The sequence below is a fragment of the Lithobates pipiens genome, unplaced genomic scaffold (assembly GCF_037356315.1).
Source record: "Lithobates pipiens isolate NorthernLeopardFrog02 unplaced genomic scaffold, aLitPip1_a1.2 Scaffold_22, whole genome shotgun sequence".
NCBI lineage: Eukaryota > Metazoa > Chordata > Amphibia > Anura > Ranidae > Lithobates > Lithobates pipiens.
The window spans coordinates 322,660,123-322,685,048 of NW_027507784.1; the positions used below are offsets into that span (position 1 = coordinate 322,660,123).

At 45.8% G+C, this 24,926-nt stretch overlaps 1 protein-coding gene across 1 annotated transcript in view; it reads left to right on the forward strand.

Moving 5' to 3' along the window:
* The window catches only part of RAI1 (retinoic acid induced 1), a 283,330-nt gene that overhangs the window by 120,810 nt on the left and 137,594 nt on the right, over positions 1 to 24,926 (forward strand). Inside the window, exon 2 of the mRNA XM_077449506.1 lies at positions 23,063 to 23,258. The gene's annotated coding sequence lies outside the window, so the exon portion shown is untranslated. The remainder of the gene's footprint in view (positions 1 to 23,062; positions 23,259 to 24,926) is intronic.

Consider the following 24,926-nt stretch of genomic DNA (forward strand, 5'->3'; position numbering starts at 1 on the left):
TTTGCCTTTCTTTCAGCCAAAGTTGCGTCCAGGCTTTTCTTCCTTTTAAGCTAAATGTCTTCCTAAGTGTCACAGCTGGCCCCATGGTGAAATGCTATAGGATCTCGCACATGCGCAAACATGCTGCAGATCTCTCTGCCAGGATCGAAATTACAGGATACTTCACCGTATACTGAACACTGCCTTCTATTATGTGATGTGTGAGAGCGTCTGTGAACAGCAATTTTCAAGTCTTGCCACAGTTTCTCACAAAAGTGAGTACACCCCTCACATTTTTGTAAATATTTTATTCTATCTTTTCATGTGACAACACTGAAGAAATGACACTTTGCTACAATGTAACGTAGTGAGTGTACAGCTTGTATAACAGTGTAAATTTGCTGTCCCCTCAAAATAACTCAACATACAGCCAATAATGTCTAAACTGCTGGCAACAAAAGTGAGTACACCCCTTAGTGAAAATGTCCGAATTGGGCCCAAAGTGTTAATATTTTGTGTGGCCACCATTATTTTCCAGCACTGCCTTAACTCTCTTTGACATGGAGTTCACCAGAGCGTCACAGGCTGGCCCTGGAGTCCTCTTCCACTCCTCCATGATGACATCACGGAGATGGTGGATGGTAGAGACCTTGCACTCCTCCACCTTCCATTTGAGAATGCTCCACAGATGCTCAATAGGGTTTAGGTCCGGAGACATGCTTGGCCAGTCCATCACCTTGGCCCTCAGCTTCTTTAGCAAGGCAGTGGTCATCTTGGAGGTGTGTTTGGGGTCGTTATCATGTTGGAATACTACCCTGCGGCCCAGTCTCCAAAGGGAAAGGATCATGTTCTGCTTCAGTATGTCAGAGTACATGTTGGCATTCATAGTTCTCCTAAAGAACTGTAGCTCCCCAGTGTCGGCAGCACTCATGCAGCCCCAGACCATGACACTCCCACCACCATGCTTGACTGTAGGTAAGACACACTTGCCTTTGTACTTCTCACCTGGTTGTTGCCACACACGCTTGACACCACCTGAACCAAATAAGTTTATCTTGGTCTCATCAGATCACAGGGCATGGTTCCAGTAATCCATGTCCTTAGTCTGCTTGTCTTCAGAAAACTGTTTACGGGCTTTTTTATGCATCATCTTTAGAAAAGGCTTACTTCTGGGACGACAGCCATGCAGGCCAATTTGATGCAGTGTGCAGCGTATGGTCTGAGCACTGACAGGCTGACCTCACACCCCTTCAACCTCTGCAGCAATGCTGGCAGCACTCATATGTCTATTTCCCAAAGACAACCTCTGGATATGATGCTGAGCGCGTGCACTCAATTTCTTTGGTTGACCATGACAAGGCCTGTTGAGAGGGGAACCTGTCCTGTTAAACCGCTGTATGGTTTTGGCCACTGTGGTGCAGCTCAGTTTCAGGGTCTTGGCAATCTTCTTATAGCCTAGACCAGTGATGGTGAACCTTGGCACCCCAGATGTTTTGGAACTACATTTCCCATGATGCTTGAGCCTTCTGAAGTCTAGTAGAGCATCATGGGAAATGTAGTTCCAAAACATCTGGGGTGCCAAGGTTCGCCATCACTGGCCTAGACCATCTTTATGTAGAGCAACAATTCTTTTTTTCAGATCCTCAGAGAGTTCTTTGCCATGAAGTGCCATGTTGAACTCCATAGACCAGTCAGAAAGTGAGAGCGATAACACCAAATTTAACACCGCTGATCCCCATTCACACCTGAGACCTTGTAACTCTAATGAGTCACATGACACCGGGGGGGGGGGGGGGGGGAATGGCTAATTGGGCCCAATTTAGACATTTTCACTTAGGTGTGTACTCACATTTTGTTGCCAGCGTTTTAGACATTAATGGCTGTGTGTTGAGTTATTTTGAGGGACATCAAATTTACACTGTTATACAAGCTGTACACTCACTACTTTACATTGTAGCAAAGTGTAATTTCTTCAGTGGTGTCATTTATCATTTTCCTTCCACTTTACAATTATGTGCCACTTTGTGTTGGTCTATCACACAAAATCCCAATTAAAATACATTTCCATTTTTTGGTTGCAACATGATAACATGTGGAAATTTTAAAGGGGTATAAATACTTTTTCATGGCACTGTACCAATGTTAGTAGGAACCAGATGCTCATATTTATACACAGAATAAGGTGACAACCTTAGATGTAACCATTTCCTACTCCTACTATTCAAAGCTAATGTTTTGCTGTAGTTGGGTTTTAAGAGACTGACACTTTGCCCATTCAGGGACAAGTGACAGGTTCTCTTTGAAACCCAGCTCCTGACCCACCCTGTGTAAGCTCTGTGCTGCGATGCTGTTGGAGCTTATACAGAGTTGTCATCCTCCTCACATGATAGTAGGCCGCTATGCCCAAGCACTGCATTATGGGAGGGGGTCACCTGCTCCACCCTAACCTGGAAGTACTGAATATTTTTCAGTGCTCCCAACAAAGGGGTAGCATAGGGAAATATAGAATATCTAGGTCAGGGGTGGACTTTAAAGAAAACTGGGTTTGCCTACTTAGAGCCTAGGGACAGGTTCTCTTCAAGTGCTAGAAATCATCGAGCACCAGGCTTGCCCGCGGAAGTTACCGCACAAGGGTCGCTGTTCTATCGATTGTTGTTCCAGGGGCGAGGACATCTCCCTTTACATTTTTTCTGCTTTCAGCGAGATTGATATGCCCCCCGGGGGGATACGTAAAGCTTTGTCTAATCTGCGAGGTGTGAGCAGGAAGTACACTCCACCGCCTTGGAAACGTGCGTCACACACCGACCAAAATTAGAACGGATAAATCAACAATTCCTCTCAGGGAGCACGGGGCTGCGCAGTGACAGGCTGGTGGGATTTTGTCGCTGCACACTGACACATCGCATCAGCCGGCATGTCACTAGAAACCTGAGGAGGCCTGGCAAGGGGGCCTGCTTCCTCCTGGGCCATCCTGGCACTTGGCAATGAAGGCTGTCAGTCGGATCGTGAGAGGGCCTCCTGCAGAGTTAGTAGTCGGAGTACACGGCCCCCTTCTACCTATTTTTTTTTATCTTGCTGTCTTTTCAGAGATTATATTACAGCCAGTCAAGAGAGGAAATAGTAACAACCAAAACCAGGATAAAGCTGCTGAGGAATCATGGCTATGCTCTTACCCATAATCCTTTGCTAGGGCCGTGTCACACTGCCTATTTTTATAGCAATGATTTGCCACCAGGGCCGGTGCTACCGCTAGGCATTCTAGGCATCGGCCTAGGGCGCACTGCTGTCTAGGGAGCCCTGGCCACTGGTGTTCCTTCTCTCTGCCGCAAGCAACTAAGTGTCAGCATCAGCAAGCAGCCAACGCTCTGTTCACACATAGTGTCAGAGGCGCAGTGGCGGCAAAGGACTATGTCTGTGTTCCAACTCCCAAATGAATGGAAGCAAACATTCATTGACGTGGACTGGTAGGCTGCATTAGATGGGCGCTGGCGAGGCTGCATTTGATGGGTGCCAGTGGGCTGCATTTAATGGGAGCTTCATTGAAAAGGTGGGGCGGAAAAATTTGGTTTCGCCTAGGGTGTCAGATGCTACTCCAAAATGGCAGCATTTTGCTGAAAAGTATTTCAGTCATCCCAAATTGAATTCCTGAGCTCCACAATAGAAGCCAGTGGATCACCCATGGGACTCCACCTATAACTTATGTCACATTGGTATGACCCAGCTTGAGAAGAAGCCCGGTGGAGTTCTGGTCCTCGGACCCTCCTGTCCTATCTCCTGGCCTCTCCTGGGCTAATGACATAGAAGCTCTCTGACATTTCTGCAGCCCTTGGTCTGTTACAAGCCAGGATCCTTCCATGGAGCGGAGAAGAGGAGGTCGAGTGAAGGGGTCTTGTCAGTCGTTCTGTGCTCTTGGCAGACATTTGTTTCCTGTCCCAATCCCTTCATCATTTATGACAGCCCCAAGCGGCTGGCTGCTCTACAAGCTCTTCTGGCAAGTTGCCATGGATCTAGTTCAGTATATTAAGTTTCTGCAGCCAGTGTGCCACCTCTCTGATTTTAGGAACTTTTCTCGGGGTCTGCTACAACCGTTGCTTCTCGAAGTCTGGTTTTACATCAAAGCATTGCGGTAACGCACCAGACACACGTTAAGTATTAGGCAATGCCAATCATTTTCAATGGCCCCCAAAAACACTAAAGAAACGCAGCTCTGACGCAACTGTTTTGCAAGTGTACTTTCTGGTTGAAGGATATACAGCATCATCTAGCTCTTTCCTCCTCTTCTTGACTGTTCCTGACCTGCCTCTTTCATTCATTGAATTTCAGTTCTTTCGATCATGGAGGGTCAGAATTACACCTGGGCATTATCTAGACCAGGGGTGTCGAATGTAATTTTAATGGGCCACATCAGTATGGTTGCATCAGGTGCAGGGTTCAGGAGTGCGTTACGTACAGAGTGCAGAGTTCAGGGGTGCACTATGTGCAGAGTTCAGGAGTGGCATTTACGTGTAGAGTGCAGAGTTCAGGGGTATGCTGTGTGCAGGGTTCAGGAGTGCGTTATGTACAGAGTTCAGGGGTGCGCTATGTGCAGAGTTCAGGAGTGGCATTTATGTGTAGAGTGCAGAGTTCAGGGGTGTGCTGTGTGCAGGGTTCAGGAGTGCGTTATGTACAGAGTTCAAGAGTGGCATTATGTGCAGAGTTCAGCGGTGTGTGCAGAGTGATGGGTCCAAGAGTGCGATATATATATATATATATATATATATATAATTAGTGAAAGTAGAAATGTTTTATGTAAACATGTAATTAGCTATTGATGATGGGTGGGGGGAGGGGAGACAAAATATAAGTGAATTAAACTTCAGCTTTGAGATCTCATTAACCATTTTGTCTCCAGAAGTTTTACCCCCCCTTCCTGACCAGGCTATTTTTTGCGATACGGCTCTGCGTTACTTTAATTGCCAATTGCGCGACGATGTACACAAAAAAAAATTGACATCTCTTTTTCCCCACAAATACAGATTTTTTTTGGTCGTATTTGATCACCTCTGCAGTTTTTTTATTTTTTGCGGTATAAACAAAAAACGACTGACAATTTTGAAAAAAAAACAAACGATATTTTTTTACTTTCTGCCATAAAACATATACAATAAAAAAATTCTATTGAGTGTAGACATGTCACGGGAGAAGTGATCGAGGGGGTGTACATCTCACTTAGGTTGCTACACAGTGTGAGATGGTAAGTCCAGGATGGATCAGTTTCTCAGCAGCGATATGCTGCTGAGTTGTTATTTAATCTTGCCGGGCCTGGGTTTATATGGAATGGCAGGTAGGTTTGGTAGAGGGACCTGTCATTCCACACCCCCCGATCCAGTTCTGGGTTTTGGATCAGGTGAGCTTTGATCCTAATTAGCCTGGGAAGGTAAAGGCTCTGCTGGGCCTGCAGGTTTTGCTCTCAGCCAGGGAAATGAACAATCTGTGTGTTGGAGGAAGCTGCAAGCACAGCCACTGCTGGAGCTAAAACCCACCCTGCGTTATCCAGGCGAAAGACGCTGTGTTTATAAGTGTCAGATAGGTGAGAAGAACCTGTTAATAAGCGCCCAGCCGGGCTAGGTTGTTTTGTTTTGTTATTATTTTGTTCCTGTTATACACAAGAAGCACGGTGTTGCTGTATATTTTGTTTGTTGGACTGTTTGTACCACGAATAAACGCCAAGGTCTGCTTTATAAAGTCCAAGTCTGATGTGAACTGTGTCCAAACTCACCCTACCCCGGGAAGATCCCTTACATGAGCAATATGTATTCTGCATACTTTTTGTAAAAAAACAAAACAAAACCTCAATAAGCGTATATATTGATTGGTTTGCGCAAAACATATAGCATCTACAAATTATGGGATAGATTTATGGAATTTTTTTTACTAGTAATGGCGGCGATCAGTGACCTATAGCGGGACTTCGATATTGCGGCAGACAAATTAGATACAAACTGATACTTTTGACACTTTTTTTTGGGGACCAGTAGCAAATAATACAATATTTAGTGCTAAAAATATGCACTCTCTGTGCTAATGACTCTGGCTGGGAAAGGGTTAACATCAGAGGCGATCAAAGGGTTAACTGTGTGCCTAGCTGGTGTTTTACTGTAGGGTAGGAGGTGCTTTTACTAGGGGAAGACATGATCCATGTCCCTGCTTTGCAGGAACACAGGATCCATGCCTTCCCTACTGACAGAACAGCGATCTGCCTTGTTTACATAGGTAGATCGCCGTTCTGCCTCTGTGATGGATGATCAGCGGGTGCGGGCTGACACTTGTGCCCCATACCCGGAAATGCAGGATCATGTATATATTCGTGATCCTGCGCAGCGCGGCCGCCCTGTAGCAGTAAAAGTACTATAGGGCGGTTGGCAACTGGTTAAAGTGGAACTCAAGTCCGCCTATACTCACCTCCCCTCCTGCTCTCACGCCAGCGACAACAGCTTTAGCTGGTTTTCTTCTTGGTTAGGCATCTTGGTTGGTCAGCTCAGGATGGCGTGAATGCGCACCGGACTGAATTGATTGCAGCATTGACGCATGCCCCAGAATGTAAAAGTAAAAAGTCTGTATGCTCGACAATTAATTTTTTAGTATGTAAAGTTCCGCATTAAAGTGGATCTAGTATTAGATGAGCAAAGGATGGATCTTATGAAGCCGCACATCAATGCAGACCCACTGGTATTGGAATGAATGGCAGTCTCAGCCTGGGCTCCTGCCAGGCCATGTGTCACGGAGGCCACGTACCTGAGGTGAGACCGAAGTAGTAGGGAGGCCTACCTTGCACTTTGGGTCCTTGAAGCCTCTGGAGATGGAGACAGAGACTTGGTGGACACCAAGTGGCACGGGTGCCAGGGGTGCAGAGCACCGTGCAAGCCTTAGCCCGAGATCCGATCCAAGGTCAAGTCCAGTTTGGCAATGAAGTATAATAGGGTCAATCAGAAGAAGAATGGTCGAGATCCAAGCCGGCGTCGGTTCCTATCTGGCAGCTGAGTACAAAAGGGACAAAGAAGTAGAATGGCCAAGGTACAAATCTGAGGTCAATGGCAAGCAGCAAGCAAGAGTAGTCAAATAGGTTTCCAGGTCACAGCAAGTTCAGACAGATCATACACTAGCACAGGAACAAGGGGGGAACTGAAGATAATCCAGCAATTTGGCAGTGTCTGGGCTGGGCTTATATAGGGAAGTATGAGGTCACTTCCTGTGTGCCTCCTGGGCATTTTCCCGCCTTTTTACATCAGGTTGAAGTCACTTTCTGTGCGTCTCCTGGGCATTTTACCGCCTTTTTCCACCAGGTTGAAATCACTTCTTCTGCGCGTCCTGGGCATTTCCCCACCTTTTTCCATCAGGTTGGAGTCACTTCCTGTGTACCTCCTGGGCATTTTTCCACCTTTTTCCATCAGGTTGAGGTCACTTCCTGTGCGCCTCCTGGGCATTTTCCTGCCTTTTTCCATCAGGTTGAAGTCACTTCCTGTGCGCCTCCTGGGCATTTTCCTGCCTTTTTCCATCAGGTCTTCTGCGCAGGTACAGGTTGGCTGACTGAGGCGTCTTTGGTACATGCTCAGTTGGCACGGATTTCCTCTTGTAGCATCAGCTAGATTTTTTCATGTTGAAGAGGAACTGCAGTCTGCTCACATAATTTGTAATAAAAACATCTTTGCCCTTCTGAAGCTTCCCTCCAACCACTTTGCATATTATTTTCTATATACTGTGATTCTGTACGTGCCAAATATGCTGCAAAAAGCTCCCTCCACTGAGTCTGGCTGCAGCCATTTTAACTGTGGGCAGCTGAATCTACTGCCTGTTCACTTTCTGTATTTACACAGACACACAGAGGCACACCTCTAGCTCTGCAGCTCTCGTTGGCTCTCCTAATGCTCACCCCCCCCCCCCCCCCTTCCTGGCGTACTCTCAGAGTGAGAGAGAGAGAGCTGTACATGATGTACATGGGGACTGAGGAAATGCTTCCTCCTGCCTACAGCAGACTGATGACATCATCTCAGGCTAGCCAAGGCTAGCATTGAGGTGAAAAACCTAATGCTGCAGCCCCCCCCGAGCCCCCGCTTTACTTATCTGAACCCCCTCTATCATGTCCCGGAGCCGAGCACACCAGCAAAAGCCGGCGTCTCGGGTCCTAATTGGATGGATTGATAGCAGCACAGGCATTGGCTCTCGCTGCTGTCAGTCAAATCCAATGACCCAGGGGGCGGGGCCAAGTCATACATTCGGCTTCTATGGGCGCCAAATAAATGACTCGGGAGTGTGCCCTAGGGGGTTATCTGATGCAAGGAGGAGCCGTGAGAGCCGCCGGGGGACCCCAGAAATGGATGATCGGGGCCACTCTGTGAAAAACAAGCTGCACAGTGGAGGTAAGTAAAAACCAAAAAAAAACAGCTTTAGTGTCACTTTAACCACTTCCCGCCCGGGCAATAGCAAATTGACATCCAGGAAGTGGTTCTGTTATCCTGACTGGGCGTCATATGACCTCCTTCAGGATAACATGTTGCCGTGCGCCCGTGGGGGCACGCATCGCGGCGATCGTGGAGCAGTGTGTCAGTCGGAGGCTCTTTACCACATGATCAGCCATGTCCAATCACAGCTGATCACAATGTAAGCAGGGAAATCCGGTGATCGGCTTTTCCTCACACGTCTGACAGACGCAAGTAGAGGGGAGCCGATCAGCGTCTCTCCTGACAGGAAGGGGTCTGCGCTGATTGTTTATCAACGCAGCCCCCCTCCGATGCCCACACTAGACCACCAGGGAAGCCTCCTGGACCACCAGGGAAGTGGGGAATATGTGGATGGCCAGGTATGTACCCCATGGCCATCCACATGTGCAAATGATGCCCAATCTGTGCCAGTCAGTGCCCACAAATGGTCACTGACTGGCACCATCATGTAGCAAAATAAAAACAGTGATGCCCAGAAATGCCACCCATCAGTGTCATCAGTGCCACCCATCAGTGTCCAGTGCTACCTATCAGTGCCCATCCGTGCCCACCTATCAGTGCATATCAGTGCCCATTAATGCCACCTATCAGTGCCACCCATAAGTACCCATCAGTGCCACCTATGAGTGCCCATCAGTGCCACCTATGAGTGCCCATCAGTGCTACATACCAGTGCCACCTATCAGTGCCGCCTATCAATGCCCGTCATCAGTGCCCGTCGGTGCCATCTCATCGGTGCCCATCAGTGTAGCCATATCAGTGGCCATCATTGAAGAAGGAAACTTACTTATTAACAAAAAAAATTACGGAAAGAAAGAAAAACGTGTTTTTTTTCACAATTTTCTGTCTTTTTTTTATTTGTTGCGCAAAAAATAAAAATCGCAAAGGTGATCAAATACCACCAAAAGAAAGCTCTATTTGTGGGAACAAAATGATAAAAAATTTAGTTTGGGTACAGTGTTGTATGACTGCGCAATTGTCATTCACATTGCTACAGCACTGAAAGCTGAAAATTGGCTTGGGCAGGAAGGTGTCTAAGTGCCCGGTATTGAAGTGGTTAAAGAGGAACTGCAGTCTGCTCACATAATTTGTAATAAAAACATCTTTGCCATTCTGAAGCTTCCCTCCAGCCACTTTGCATATTATTTTATATATACTGTACTTGCCAAAAATGCTGCAGAAATCTCCCTCCACTGAGTCTGGCTGCAGCCATTTTAACTGTGGGCAGCGGAAGCTGCTGACTGTTCACTTCCTGGATTTGTACAGACACACAGAGGCACACCTCCAGCTCTGCAGCTCTCATTGGCCCTCTTATGACTCATCCCCACTGCCTTCCCGGCAAGCTCTCACGAGAGTGAGAGAGAGAGAGAGATGTGCGTGATGCCATAAGCCTAGGCTAATGACCAGACAGGAGGTGGGCTGTATAAGGGATTTACTTGCAGAAAAAAGTTTTACTATCCAAAGTTCAAACAACAACAAGGGCAGAAGATTTAATAGATGGAAAGATGAAAAAATGTCTGAAGTTCCGCTTTAAGGAGTGTATGTAGTGATAAAAGAGGAAGCCTTATTTCTGCATCCAGACCCACAATGAGTGAACTTCTGCAGGTCCAGTCGTCTTTATTCGCCGTAAGGCTTGCTTTTAATATGGCGTGTTTTTTATTTTTTTTTGTAGGAAGCGAAAACGGCATTTACAGGAATGTTGAGACGTGGAATTCTGAAAGGTTTTTTTTTTTTTTTGCGGTGGCGTTTATTTTCAGGCTAAGCAGAACCCTTCCTGTATTTTTAGAAAAAATAAAAAAATAAATGGCATCCTCTGCGTCTGCACAGAGCGAGAGGGGAAAAGTGCTCGGGGCGTTGACGGAGGATCTTCTGATCTGCAGCGTCTTTTGGTCTCTCCTGTAATCAGGGAGAGCTGCACCTGGTACCCGGCTCATTGTGCCAGCCTGCTCTTAGGTCTGCGGTAATTTTAATTGAGCTGAGCCAGCTGGGAACCTCCCCTGACTTGTAGAAGAGAAATATGAAAGGGTGCGCCCCGGAGCTTGAAAGGGAACGTTTGTTTGGTGTTCGCTTTTTTGGCAATACGGCCCCTTGTATGCGGTTTATTTAAAGAGAAGCCCTCCCCCAAGGCGAGAATTAATCCCTCTCGTTAGTCCTGTTAGGAATTTACTAAAAGAGAGTCGGTTGAAATTTCAACGACTTACTTAGAAATTCTTTTTCACTTAAAAAAAAAAATAGTTTAAGGTTGGCCATACATTATACAATTTTCTTCTATAGTTTTTCTTTTAGATTTACCAAAACTGTATAATATAAGGTCAAATCTAAACACTTTCCATTTGTGTGCAATTAGACAGACCCTTGTACTACATAGTTTAAGGTAAATCTAAAGGAAATTGAATAAGAAAATTGTATAATGTATGGTCGGCTTTAGCTTTTGCGCTATTAACTTTATTGCATCGTTATCAGTTTACCATGTTTCAGGCACTGGGGTCAACAGGGGGAGTTGATTAGGTAGCTTTCAGGAAACCCAGACAGGATCTTACCAGTACCAGTGACCTTCCCTTATCAACTGTCCCTGATTTGGAGGGGCTCTCACTATATTACAACCAAATCTCTCTGTCCCACATTGCTCCTTCTTCCAAGTCTGAGGTGCAGTCCTCTACAAAGAACAAAATATATATAACACTGTAGGGGTGTATATGAGCTATTCATCCTGCAGAACTACATGCACATTCGTTCTGTGCAAATGTTTTAGGCAATGTTCTTTCCAGGTCAAATGTTATTCATTCGTAAAGAATAGAGTAAATCTTGAAAATACCACATTATGCCCACTAGATGGAGCTAACGATTATAGTAAATAAACATCTATTTCCTATGATTATCAGCTTCATCTAGTATCAATAAGGCAGTATTTTCCTGATTTACTATACTTCAGGGACATGCAATTAGTGGACCTCCAGCTGTCCCATCATGCCTCTACCTCTGGGTGTCATGCTTGTGGCTGTCAGAGTCTTGCTATGCCTCATGGGACTTGTAGTTATGTAAAAGCTGGAGGTCCATTAATTGCATATCATTGCTCTACTTGATAAGGCCTCATTCACATAAGACAATTTTGAAGTTGCGGGCAGAATCGCTGCTCTTCTGCCCACTGTTCCAAATTATTCTTAGGCCCCTTTCACACTAAAATAGGTTTTCAGAAGCTTTTCAGGCGTTTTTCAGGCGCTTTTTTTTTTTGCGTGAAAGCGCCTGAAAAGTGCCTCAGTGTGAAAGGGGTCTTAAAGTGACATTAACCACTTCAGCCCCCCCCCCCACAGAAGGATTTGCCCCCTTCATGACCAGGCCATTTTTTTCCTATACGGCACTGCGCCACTTTAACTGACAAATTGCGCGTCGTGCGTCGTGCAACACTGTACCCAAACCCAAAAATTTTCCCATAAATAGAGCTTTCTTTTGGTGGCATTTGAGCGCCTCTGCAGTTTTTATTTTTTTACGCTATAACCAAAAAAAGTGCAAAAAATTTGAAAAAAAAAAAAAGTTAATTTTACTTTCTGATACGTATTCTTCTACATATTTCTGGTTAAAAAATCCCAATAAGCGTATATTGATATTTGTTATAGCATCTGAAATATAAGGGATAGATTTAGGGACTTTTAATATTGTTTTTACTAGTAATGGCGGTGATCTGTGATTTTTTTTTGTGGTACTGCGACATTACGCCGCACAAATCTGACCCCAAATGACACTTTTTGGGAACCAGTGACATTATTGCATTGATCAGTGCTAAAAAAAATGCACTGATCAATGTGCAAAATGACACTGGCAGGAAAGGGGTTAACAGGGGGCGATCAAGTGGTTAACTGTGTTCCCTCAGTGTGTTCTAACTGTAGGGGGATGGGCTGCCTGGGACATGACAGAGATCTCTGTTCCCAATCATTGAGAGAAGCAGATCTCTGAGATGTCTCCTATCAGAACGGGGATCCGCCTTGTTTACAATGGCAGATCTCTGGTTTGCCTCTGTATACAGTGATCGGTCGATGTCCACCGGACATCGAGTCCGCGGGCCCATGGGCTTGTGCCTGGCCCCCAATCTGACATGTACAGACCGACATATAGACTCCTTTAACAAGGGGGCCCCAGATCCAGTCTCCCCATGTGAATGAGTATGTGGGGTACAATGTACCCCTACTCATTCACCCAAAAAAGTGTCAAAATTACATAAAAACAGTACACCAGTTTTTAATAAAACCCTTTATTAAAGTAGCTCCAACATGTCTTCTCCCTCAGGTTCTTCTCCCTCAGGTTCTTCTCCCTCGGGTTCTTCTCACAGTCTTCTACCTCCAGTTCTTCTCCCTTCGCTGTCTTCTTCCTCCGGTTCTTATCTCTTCAATGTCTTCTTCCTCTTGTTCTTCTCCGAAGGTAGCTTCCGCTGTTGTGTCGGCTCTTGAACTCACTGGTGTGCTGTAGATCCAACTCTAACTCACTAGTGGGCTATAGCTCTAATTCAGTGGTGGGCAAAAGGTCTAATGCACTGTTATGTACACACGACCGGACTTTCCGGCAGACTAGGTCCGACGGAATCAGTCCGCCTGACAATGCGATCGTTTGTGCTAATCCGATCATTTTTCACATAAAAAATCAGACGGACCTAGAAATAGAACATGTTTCAAATCTGTCCGACGGACTCAATTCCTATTGGGAAAACCGTTCGTCTGTATGCTGGTCCGACGGACCAAACACGACACAAGGGTAGCTATAGGCTACTGGCTATTGAACTTCCTTTTTTAGTCCCATCTTACGTCATCACGTTCAAAACTAATGGACTTTCGAACGGAAAGTGGCCAAGTCCGTTAGTTCGGAAGGTCCGTCGGAAACTCCGCCCAAAGTCTGTCGGGAAGACCCTTCGGACCTAGTCTTCCGGAAAGTCTGGCCGTGTGTACGCGGCATTAGGCTATAGTTCCAATTCTCACTCACAGATGGGTTAAAGCTCTAACCCACTGGTGGGCACTAGCTCTAACTCTCTGGTGGGTTATAGCTCTAACTCTCTGGTAGGCTATAGCTCTAACTCTCTGGTAGGCTATAGCTCTAACTCTCTGGTGGGCTATAGCTCTAACCCCCTGGTGGGCTATAGCTCTAACCCCCTGGTGGGCTATAGCTCTAACCCCCTGGTGGGCTATAGCTCTAACCCCCTGGTGGGCTATAGCTCTAACCCCATGGTGGGCTATAGCTCTAACCCCATGGTGGGCTATAGCTCTAACTCTCTGGTGGGCTATAGCTCTAACTCTCTGGTGGGCTATAGCTCTAACCCCCTGGTGGGCTATAGCTCTAGCTCTCTGGTGGGCTATAGCTCTAACTCTCGGGTGGGTTATAGCTCTAACCCCCTGGTGGGCTATAGCTCTAACCCCCTGGTGGGCTATAGCTCTAACCCCCTGGTGGGCTATAGCTCTAACCCCATGGTGGGCTATAGCTCTAACCCCATGGTGGGCTATAGCTCTAACCCCCTGGTGGGCTATAGCTCTAACCCCCTGGTGGGCTATAGCTCTAACCCCCTGGTGGGCTATAGCTCTAACCCCATGGTGGGCTATAGCTCTAACTCTCTGGTGGGCTATAGCTCTAACTCTCTGGTGGGCTATAGCTCTAACCCCCTGGTGGGCTATAGCTCTATCTCTCTGGTGGGCTATAGCTCTAACTCTCGGGTGGGTTATAGCTCTAACCCCCTGGTGGGCTATAGCTCTAACCCCCTGGTGGGCTATAGCTCTAACCCCCTGGTGGGCTATAGCTCTAACCCCATGGTGGGCTATAGCTCTAACCCCATGGTGGGCTATAGCTCTAACCCTCTGGTGGGCTATAGCTCTAACTCTCTGGTGGGCTATAGCTCTAACCCCCTGGTGGGCTATAGCTCTATCTCTCTGGTGGGCTATAGCTCTAACTCTCGGGTGGGTTATAGCTCTAACTCTCTGGTGGGCTATAGCTCTATCTCTTTGGTGGGCTATAGCTCTATCTCTTTGGTGGGCTATAGCTCTAACTCTCTGGTGGGCTATAGCTCTAACTCTCTGGTGGGTTATAGCTCTAACTCTCTGGTGGGTTATAGCTCTAACTCTCTGGTGGGCTATAGCTCTAACTCTCTGGTGGGCTATAGCTCTAACTCTCTGGTGGGCTATAGCTCTATCTCTCTGGTGGGCTATAGCTCTATCTCTCTGGTGGGCTATAGCTCTAACTCTCGGGTGGGCTATAGCTCTAACTCTCGGGTGGGTTATAGCTCTAACTCTCGGGTGGGCTATAGCTCTAACTCTCAGGTGGGTTATAGCTCTAACTCTCGGGTGGGCTATAGCTCTAACTCTCGGGTGGGTTATAGCTCTAACTCTCGGGTGGGCTATAGCTCTAACTCTCGGGTGGGCTATAGCTCTAACTCTCGGGTGGGCTATAGCTCTAACTCTCGGGTGGGCTATAGCTCTATCTCTTTGGTGGGCTATAGCTCTAACTCTCTGGTGGGTTATAGCTCTAACTCTCTGGTGGGCTATAGCTCTAACTCTCTGGTGGGCTATAGCTCTAACTCTCTGGTGGGCTATAGCTCTATCTCTCTGGTGGGCTATAGCTCTAACTCTCTGGTGGGCTATAGCTCTAACTCTCGGGTGGGCTATAGCTCTATCTCTTTGGTGGGCTATAGCTCTAACTCTCTGGTGGGTTATAGCTCTAACTCTCTGGTGGGCTATAGCTCTAACTCTCTGGTGGGCTATAGCTCTAACTCTCTGGTGGGCTATAGCTCTAACTCTCTGGTGGGCTATAGCTCTAACTCTCTGGTGGGCTATAGCTCTAACTCACGGGACATGTCTGACCTTACCAGAGGGAAATTGCTTACCAGCAAGAGTCCAATGGTCTGGCTATTCTACATGACGATAGGGCACAGAACTTTTACTATTGCCATGGACTACTTTATAACATAAATATAGAGTAAAAGACCGTTACCGTTGTAATGCACAACAAAGCTATTGGCAGATTTTTATTCTGGGGTTCAGTTGGGCTTTAAGCACAATGTGCATTGTATAGCTTGAAGGAAGCCTGTCAGTACATCACTTAGCATAAACCTTGTACTTATTTGGCTCTGGCATATCCACTTTCCCTAATTCCCACAATGCACTGCTTCTGGCACCTCACTTGAACTGCAGCTACAGTGGGCTGTAAGATGTTTGCATGCCTGAGATGTAGCTTACAAGTTGGCTTGGGTGCTCCCAGGAACACTTTGGAACAGATTTATAACCTAGCAGTACTATTTATTTCACCTTGTGGTTCTTGCTAACACACAGTTATCCCAGTTCATGCTTATGTGGTCTATTGACAGATTCTTTTCAATGCAAGTACTATACTATAGACTGAGCTTCGTGTCTTGCAAGCCCTTTTTCGACCAAAATACGGGTACTGGGGTTGTTTGTGCATTCAAAGAGAACCTGTTGCATGGTAAGGCAATGCTTTTATTTGCTTTTATGTTATGTTGTGTTGTCTTGCATCCTCGTGCCAAAATGATTGACAACTCGGCCCTCTCAAAACACAGTAGCGATCCTACACGGCTCCCATTTAATATGCTGGCTGTGCCTCAAGACCTGGAGGATTTTCAAGTCTACAGCTTCCTGGTGGCCAATAATTCACCCAAGGTTAAAAAGCTGTCAGTCGACACTTTACCTAATAGAGGATAGATTTTTTTTTTCTTGGAGCCATTAAAGTATCATAGCATTATCCTGGAACAGCTAGAGTAGGGTGTCCTTGACTGGTTTCAGGTTTTCGTCTTGTTGGTTCAGTCCAGAGAGGGTGGTAAGCCTTATATATCAGTGTCTGCAAGAAAAAAAAATTGTAGTTGCTAATGGAAACCACATTTTTGCTTTAATTCTCCCATAGGACAAATTAGGGGATGTGTTTGCTGTGGATAGGAAGAACTGTTTTTGGCAAATAAGCCAGAGGTTATGGCAATAAAGTTTGGATTATTAAAGGAACATTTTGAAACCAACCCATCAAGCACCAGACCCCTGCTGCCACAGTTTCAAAGTATGCAGTTGGCATTGTAACTGTATATAAATTAGCATGAAAAGAAAGCCAGCACTCGCAAAATAAACCTCAAAAACTTTTTTAAGGTGTAATGCAAAAGTTGATAGAATGGAAGCAAGCATAATACACTGAAGTTTCAGGCCCAGATTGATCCCTTACTCAACATGACGAGCAAACATCTAAAGAAAGGGGTCCATCTTAGTCTGAAACTTTGATGTATTATGTGTGCTTCCATTTTTGTAACTTTTGCATTGTGACCTCATAAAGATGTATGAGGTTTATTTTATGAGTGTTGCCTTTTTCTTGGTGTGGCTTATAAAAGGGATACTTTTATTTAAGAAAGATAAAATTAAAATGTACAGATCACTTTATCACATCTGCTGTTCATTTTAAAATCAATCTGTAGGAAAGTGTTAGCTGCGTGGATCAAAATGTGATAGCTTACAAAGCTTTATCAACTACCCTGGCTGGATTGGATGACCATCTCATGTCTATGGTAGGTTCCAAGTTGTGCTGTCCGGCTGCTGCTTGGGGTAAGAGATAGGGCAAAAATCTGACTTAGTTGCTCCTGATAGGCAGCATCTGGCAACTCTGTCCATCTCTTCCTCCTCCGGTCTTCATCAACATGAATAGAAACACTCAATCATGCTGACCATTCTTGTTCTTGGGCCTATTGCCCAATCCTGGTGACAGAGGGAGTCTAGAGGTGGTCTAGCCCTGCTCATATCCTCCTCCTCCCATTCTCTTTGACTTGAAAGAAATGTTCAGCAATACTGACTATTCATGGTCTTGGGCCTACCACTCAATCCAGGTGCCTGAGGAAGTCCAGAGGTGGTTGAGCCGTGCTCATCTCCTTCTCCTCCCATTCTCGTTGACATTAACATAAATGTTTAGCCATGATGACCATTCGTGTTCTTGGGCCTACCACTCAATTCTGGTGACTGAAGAATTCCTAGAGGTGGTCTAGCCATGCTAATCACCTCCTCCTTCCATTCCTGACCATTTGTGTTCTTGGCCCACCACCCAATCCTAGTGCCTGAGGCAGTCTAGAGATGGTCTAGCCCTGCTCATATCCTCCTCTTATTCTTGTTGACATAAACAGAAATGTTTAGCCATGTTGACCATTCATGCTCTTGGGCCTACTACTCAACCCTGGTGCTGCATTAAGTCTAAAGGTGGTCTAGCCCTGCTCCTTACCTCTTCCTCTCATTCTCATCGACACAAATAGCAACATAACCATGCTAACCATTTGTGTTCTTTGGCCTGGCACCCAGTCTTGGTGACTGAGGAAGACTAGAAGTGGTCTAGCCCTGCTCATCTCCTCCTCCTCCTCCCATTCTTTTCAGCTTGAACAGAACAGATGTTTAGCCATCCTGACTATTCGTGTCCTTGAGCCTACCACCCAATCCTGGTGCCCGAGGAAGCCATGAGGTGGCCATTGCCAGACCTACAGCACAAGAATAGACACACAGCATGGGCCAAACAAAGGTTCTAATGAGAGCTACTTTATGCCGAAAACTCAGACCTTACTGAAACTTCAAAAAAGGGGTCACCTAAATGGGAGTGCCCACACATTACAATTTGTACAATCTCTTTAAGATTATTATGGGTTGATTTAAACGACATAGTTATTTGTAATGAGTGGGACCAGCTTTAGAAGACCATAAACATACAGTATGCATAGAGACTTTTTAAAAACATGCAGAGTTTGGTTTATTCATTATTTAGGTACTTAATGATGGGGAGTAAAATAAAAAGGGATGCTATCTCTTAAGGGAGAAAAGGGAGCAGCCAGGAGCGATTTAGTAAAACTTGGTTCTACTGGCTTGACTATATTTATTTAGCCAACTACCTGGTAGACCTGGGTGGATGAAGTGATCCTCTCATGCATCCTCTCATGCATGGACCCCTGACCAACAGCAGTGCTAGCTCTCCTGGCTTGGTGTCATACCTTCCGCCCAGTTGGAACTTAACTGTGTGGTGGGCTGGTTTCTGGACTTTGCATTACAGATCTCAGCTAGTGACTCCCCTTTATTATCCACCAGCCCCCTACCCTCCCTCCCCTCACCATCCAATCCCCCCTTCCCCCCACCATCCAATCCCCCCTCCCCTACCCCCCTTCCCCCCACCATCCAATCCCCCCTCCCCTGCCCCCCTTCCCCCCCACCATCCAATCCCCCCTCCCCTACCCCCCTTCCTCCCACCATCCAATCCCCCCTCCCCTAACCATTTATTTTCTTTTCTCTGTACCCTTACTAATTGGACTATTGGCTCTCCATACTTAGGGATGCGGTAGACATGCTCTGTCAGGCTGATTTTATACTGGGTGTTCCCAGGATGTAGTGTGGCCACATCGACATGGGGACACCCCCCTGCAGTCATTGACCATACTTGTGGTTATGTTAGGGTACTACTTTGATTTTATTTTGTCTTGTACACCTTTCATGAAGATCCTGGTTTTCTGTGTATATTTTTTTATTTTTATTTTTTACACACACCGCAAAAATAATAGTAATTTTGGGGCTATTTTCACCATTTATCCTATTCTGTGTTGTGAAAATAATAAGGAATTAAAAAAAAAAAACAGGCTGATAAATCCCGCTTCACAGCAGAAAATAAGAACAGTAGATCCTTTGCTAAAATGAAAGTTTAAAAAAACAAAACATTTCCATGGAAAGATAGTACAAATCTAACATAGGGGTCTACAGGAGACCTCACAGAGGGCAGTGGTGGGGGGGGGGGGGGGGGGGTCCTGAAATTTGACGCCTGGAAGAGTCGGTTTCTACTTATCAATAAAACTCAGATCTGCAGTGCAGCAGAAAAGGCCGGTATTTACTATCTTCTTTGCTGGGAAACATTTTTTGGAGTTTTAATTTTAGCAACAGAGTTACTGCTTAAAAGAATGTCAACTCAGAATTTCAAATTCATAATACAGTATGTGTCTGCTGTACCATTTGCTTGTATTAAAAAGTATCCTATTCTCTTTTTATTGCTTCCTAGTGTAATACCTGGTGTTCCTGCCAGTCCCTCTGCTTTCTTATTTTTTTATAAACTGACTACACTAGGCATGAGAGCCCAGCCTGGTCAGATTTCTAGCATTGCTGAGAACTCGGCCTGGTCTCCTCCAACGATCAGACTTGTGCGGACACTCTCTACCCGGCACGGCAATTCACTGGAAAGACCAGTGCGATGCTGCTTCTTCTCCTCCCGTAGCATTCTAAGATCCTTATGCCGCGTACACACGATTGGAATTCTCGTCGGAAGAAGCTCTGATGGTTTTCCCAACAGAATTCCGCTCAAGCTGTCTTGCCTCCACACGGTCACACCAAATTCCGTTAGTTTAGAACGCGGTGACGTACAACACGTACGACGGGACTAGAAAAAGGAAGTTCAATAGCCAGTAGCCAATAGCTTCTGTCTTGTAGTTGAATCTGAGCATGCGTGATTTTTTGGGGTGTCCAAATTGCATACACACGATCGGAATTACCGATAGAAAGTTTCTCCGTCGGGAAAATTGAGAACATGCTATCAATTTTTGGCTGGCGGGAATTCAGACAGCTAAATTCTGATGGAGCATACACATGGTCGCATTTTCCGATGAAAATCGATCTTTTTCTGACTGGAATTCCGACCGTATGTACGCGGCATTAGCCCTTGTACACACGGTCGGACATTCCGACGGAAAATGTCCAATCGGACCGCGTTGTCGGATAATCTGACCGTGTGTGGGCTCCATCGGACTGTTTCCGTTGGAATATCCGACTGACAAAGTTTTAGAGCTGGGCTGTAAAATTTTCCGACAACATGATCCGATCGGACTTTGTCCGATCGTTTGTAGAGAATTCCGATCAGACAAAGTGCCACGCATGCTCAGATCAATTCCTAGACCAAAGCTATTGGCTACTAGCCTGGACGTAGTGCCGTCATAACGAAATAACGTCATCACGTTACGTACGTTCGAATTTTCCGACAACTTTGTCCGACCGTGTGTTTGCAACACCAGTTTCGGACAAAATCCGACGGATTTTGTTGTCAGAATGTCCGACCATGTGTACAAGGGCTTACAGTGAACGGCTGAAATCCAGCGAAAGAATTCCGTAGTCCCGTCGTAACGAAATAACGTCATCACGTTACGAACGATCAAATTTTTGCAACACCAGTTTCTGACAAAATCCGATGGATTTGGTTGTCAGAATGTCCCACCGTGTGTACAAGGGCTTACTCTTCTGAGAACAGAGGATCCCTTCTAAAAAAAATAAAATAAAAAAGGGGGGGTATTTATAATGTTTTTTTTATATCTAATGTTTTTTTTATATCTATAATCTCTTTATAAGGCTCGGTTCACACAGGGGGCGATGCGAGGCGACACGACTTGCCGCGCCGCGACCTCAGCGGCGACTTGCAAATGACTTCTGTATAGAAGTCAATGCAAGTCGCCCGAGGTCGCCCAAAAGTAGTACAGGAACCTTTTTTCTAAGTCGGAGCGACTTGAGTCGCTCCTCTTAGAACGGTTCCGTAGTACAGAACGGGGGCGACTTGTCAGGTCGCGGCACGGCAAGTCGTGTCGCCTCGCGTCGCCCCCTGTGTGAACCGAGCCTAAGTGCCCGTTCACACAGGGGCGACGCGACTTGCAGCGCGACTCACAGACGCGACCTGCACACGACTTCAGCGGCGACTTGCAAAATGACTTCTGTATAGAAGTCAATGCAAGTCGCCTGAAGTCGCCCCGAAAATACTACAGGAACCTTTTTCTAAGTCGGAGCGACTTGAGTCGCTCCTATTAGAACGGTTCCATAGTACAGAACGGAGCGCGACTTGTCAGGCGGCTAAGTCGCCTGACAAGTCGCGGTAGTGTGAACAGGCAGTTACTCTTAATGTTTTTTTATATCTATAAACAAATATTTTGCCTTTCCATTTTAAACTGAATGGGCTGTCTTACAAGGTGAGGCTTTACATATACTTTAATTATCTGGATGCCTCATCACTATCTCTATCACAAATCCTAAAAATTGAGGGTTTGTTTCTGATGTAACAATATAATGGTAGAACCTATTTAAATCACTGCTTTTAAGGGCTTGTTCACACTTGCTTTGGTCTCTGAAGAGCGATCCACATTGGGAGAGCATTTGACAGGGGATGAGGAGGCTTCGTAACGCCCCTTTTGAACGCCAGCGTCTACATTTCCAAGTGTTTGCAGGGCGATTGTCAAATAACGACAGGGGGGGTAATAATCCCTGCTACAGTGTGTGTACCCCCCTGGCCGCTGCCTCTGCTGCTAAAGGTGTTAGCGATTGGCGGGCAGTAATGTGATTGGGGGGCCCTTATGTCCCTGGGCCAGCTGTGCTTTCAGTGCCGCTGGTTTAGAACACAGATAAAGCCTCATATAATGGAGCAATTTATTCCATTCTGCATACAGCTGTTAGCCATCATCCGTGCATGGCTTCCATAGAATAGGGCTTGGGGTGCTACGAGAAAGTAAAACCGCACAGATTATGGTAAGCAGGATGAAAGGAACCCTTCACTTCCTTTTTAGCCCACCTTTACCATAACCTGTCTAGTTATTCACTTGCAAACCACGAAAAAAAAAAAAAAAAAACATTTAACGGAACTCCATGCCAATATTTATGTGGCCAAAGAGGCCCCAAAAAGGCAAAAGCAGATGTGCCAACACAGTGGAGTGCTTAGCATTGCAGCCTTGCTTTGCCACAGTCCTGGGCTCAATTCCCAGCAGGGATTCTGCCTTCCTGGATGTATGTATGTTCTCTGTTGGGTTTCAGAGACCGGGACTAATTTTTGAAAAGGTCTATGTTTTATGCGTTTGGATGTTGTATATAGAAAAATACATTTTTCGAAAGATTTTCTTTCTTGCATTAAAAAAAAATAAAAAAAATAAAAAAATTGAAAAACTAGTTTTAAAAAAGGAAGGTATAGAAGCTTGTGTGCATGTAGACTGACCCCGTATTCTAAAATAGAACCTTTCATACAAGCTCCAAAAAAAAAAAAAAAAAAAAAAAAGCCTCTGTGATCCTTCAGGATCTATCACCTCCGCTCCAGGCGATCGTTTCTGCACCTTCTCATAGGTGACCTTGGAAGAGTTAATGGCAGAGAGAATTTAGGATGTATTATTGATGGATCATGGCTAGTGAAGCCTGGCTTTGCTCTCTCTCTCTCCTCCTCTTTGGCTCTCTTGAGGATAGCAAGCAAAGAGCATAGCTGAACTGTCTCTCCCTGACCCCTGTCGTTGGCATTTCAGAGCTCCTTGCTTGCTATTCCTGGCACAAACAGGCAGCCGCACACTCATCCAGCGCGCACACACGAGCAACGCACACGAGAGAGCGAGCGAGAGAAAGAAAGGGGGGCACGCCACCTACTCCCCAAACAAAGGCTGCTGTGCCAGCAGCATCTCGGCACATCTCGAACCCCCCGACCTGATGTCTCAATAGACACTGTCAATGAAACCCCCCCCCCCCCCCACCACCACCACCACCACCAGCACCACGCACACACCTCCCCTCTCTTCCCTGCTAATGCTGTCTGCTCTCACACCCCTCCTTCTTCTGCCTCTACATTTTCAGGCTGGATGCTACAGCGGACGGTCCTAATTACCTCTCATCCCCAGTGGTTTGTGAATAATCACCGCTGAGAAGGCTTTGAAGGCTTGCTGAGGAGGATGAAAAATACGAATGGTGCCATTTTTCACATCTTCACCTCCTAAGGACGTACCCTGGTCACCGTGCCCTAAGAGAGAAGCGGACAGAGCTAACGACCCAGGTACCTTATTGCTATATTGTCCTAAGGGGTTCTTGTTCCATGTCCATATTCGGTAAAGCATTTCAAAGAGGCATTGATGATGTGCAGTAGCCTGTAGCAACCGGCCGCTGGTTAAAGGGTCACCCGGGATGAGGAAAAGTGATTGATTATTGGTTGCTGTAGGTTACTGCACTTTGCTTATTGTCTTATTAAAAAGGGGGGGGGGGTTAAGAAAGTATATGGGGTGGTCGGTCTGTTGTGTTGGGGACAAAGTCAACTGTAGTAGATGTGGATCCAAGTTATCCAGTTTACTCCTGCTAGGGAAAGTAGTCAGTTATATAGGTGCCCAACTGTGGCGATGCATGTAAAAGGACAGGACCTCGAGGATGGCACCTGCACTATGATGGTAATCAGAGGTCTGAGGTCTCTAGTTCATTGGGGTCTGGCAGTGTGTAAAATTCATAGATAGATACTGTAGATGGTTGATAGATCGATAGATACTACCTTGTTAACAAATGCAGCTATTATGAAATAAAGCAAATGACTTATATTATCGTACATAGAGTTGTTGTTTTTTTAGATTGTAAGCCTTTTTGACTTTTTCCCAAATGAACATTATGCATAAACTGGACATTAGCAGACTTAGAGTCAAAGGAGCCTTCTGCAAATGGGATTAATGCACAAAACTAACAAGAACGCACCTGTTCTGCGAATAGAAGAGATTTTAAAAGCATAGTAATTTAGTCATTTTCACTTTTAAATATATAAGGCACCCCTTCCCCTTGAAACGGAAGTCCTAACATTGAACAGGTACGGGAATACTAAGGTTAAGTGCGGAGCACAGTAACTCATAGCAACAAGACGGTCACCCTTCCTTGCCTTGACTGCTCGTCGCAGGTTGCCGTGGGTAACAGCACTGCTCAGATCCTGATTGGTCTTTGCAGCAACCTTATTGCATAAGCCTTGTTAATCTCTCGGTCCATCGATAACTGGTTGTGCATTGTTATTGATGTAGGGCTGGCGAAAGATCATTAAGGTAGATTGGCGATTAGCAGCTGCGGATGTGGGCAGTTGCTTGGAAATCTTCCTGTGGAGATTAGTTGGGTATCAAGCTGTCTTGTTCTGAATGGTCTGCTGTTTTTTTTTTTTGTTTTGTTTTTTGAGGGAAGGTGTCAGAAATGAGTGACAGGAGGAAAGAACCTTGCAGGTGAGATTGTCTTGCTACAAAAATCAACTGTAATATGCACATGCGAGAGATTCTTGGAACGCTCCGCAATGTCCATTGCTGAGTTTTCCTCCGAATCTGGCACTTGTATGAACTCTCATTTAAGGGGGGCACACCTCTGCAGTACCTGGATCCAGATGTGTTGGACTTAATAAATTCTTCGGTGAGTGGGGGTTAATTTAAGGTTCAGGGAACCCGAATCCCATACGTCAGTTTTGGGGAGATCTCAAGGGGTTGAGATGATCAGTCATGGTTGTATATCCCTTGGGGTTTCCGTCAATTAAGTCTCTACACCTGTGTTGTCAGGTCCACCCATCCGTTGTCTATATTATCTATGGAGTGTCGAACTCCCTATGCGTCACTTCATGGCAGAATGGGGCAGAACTGTGATCTCCAGTGGGGAACTCTCACCACTCTAATCCATAAAAAAATAAATATAAGACGCCTGCTTGTGATTCAGCCCA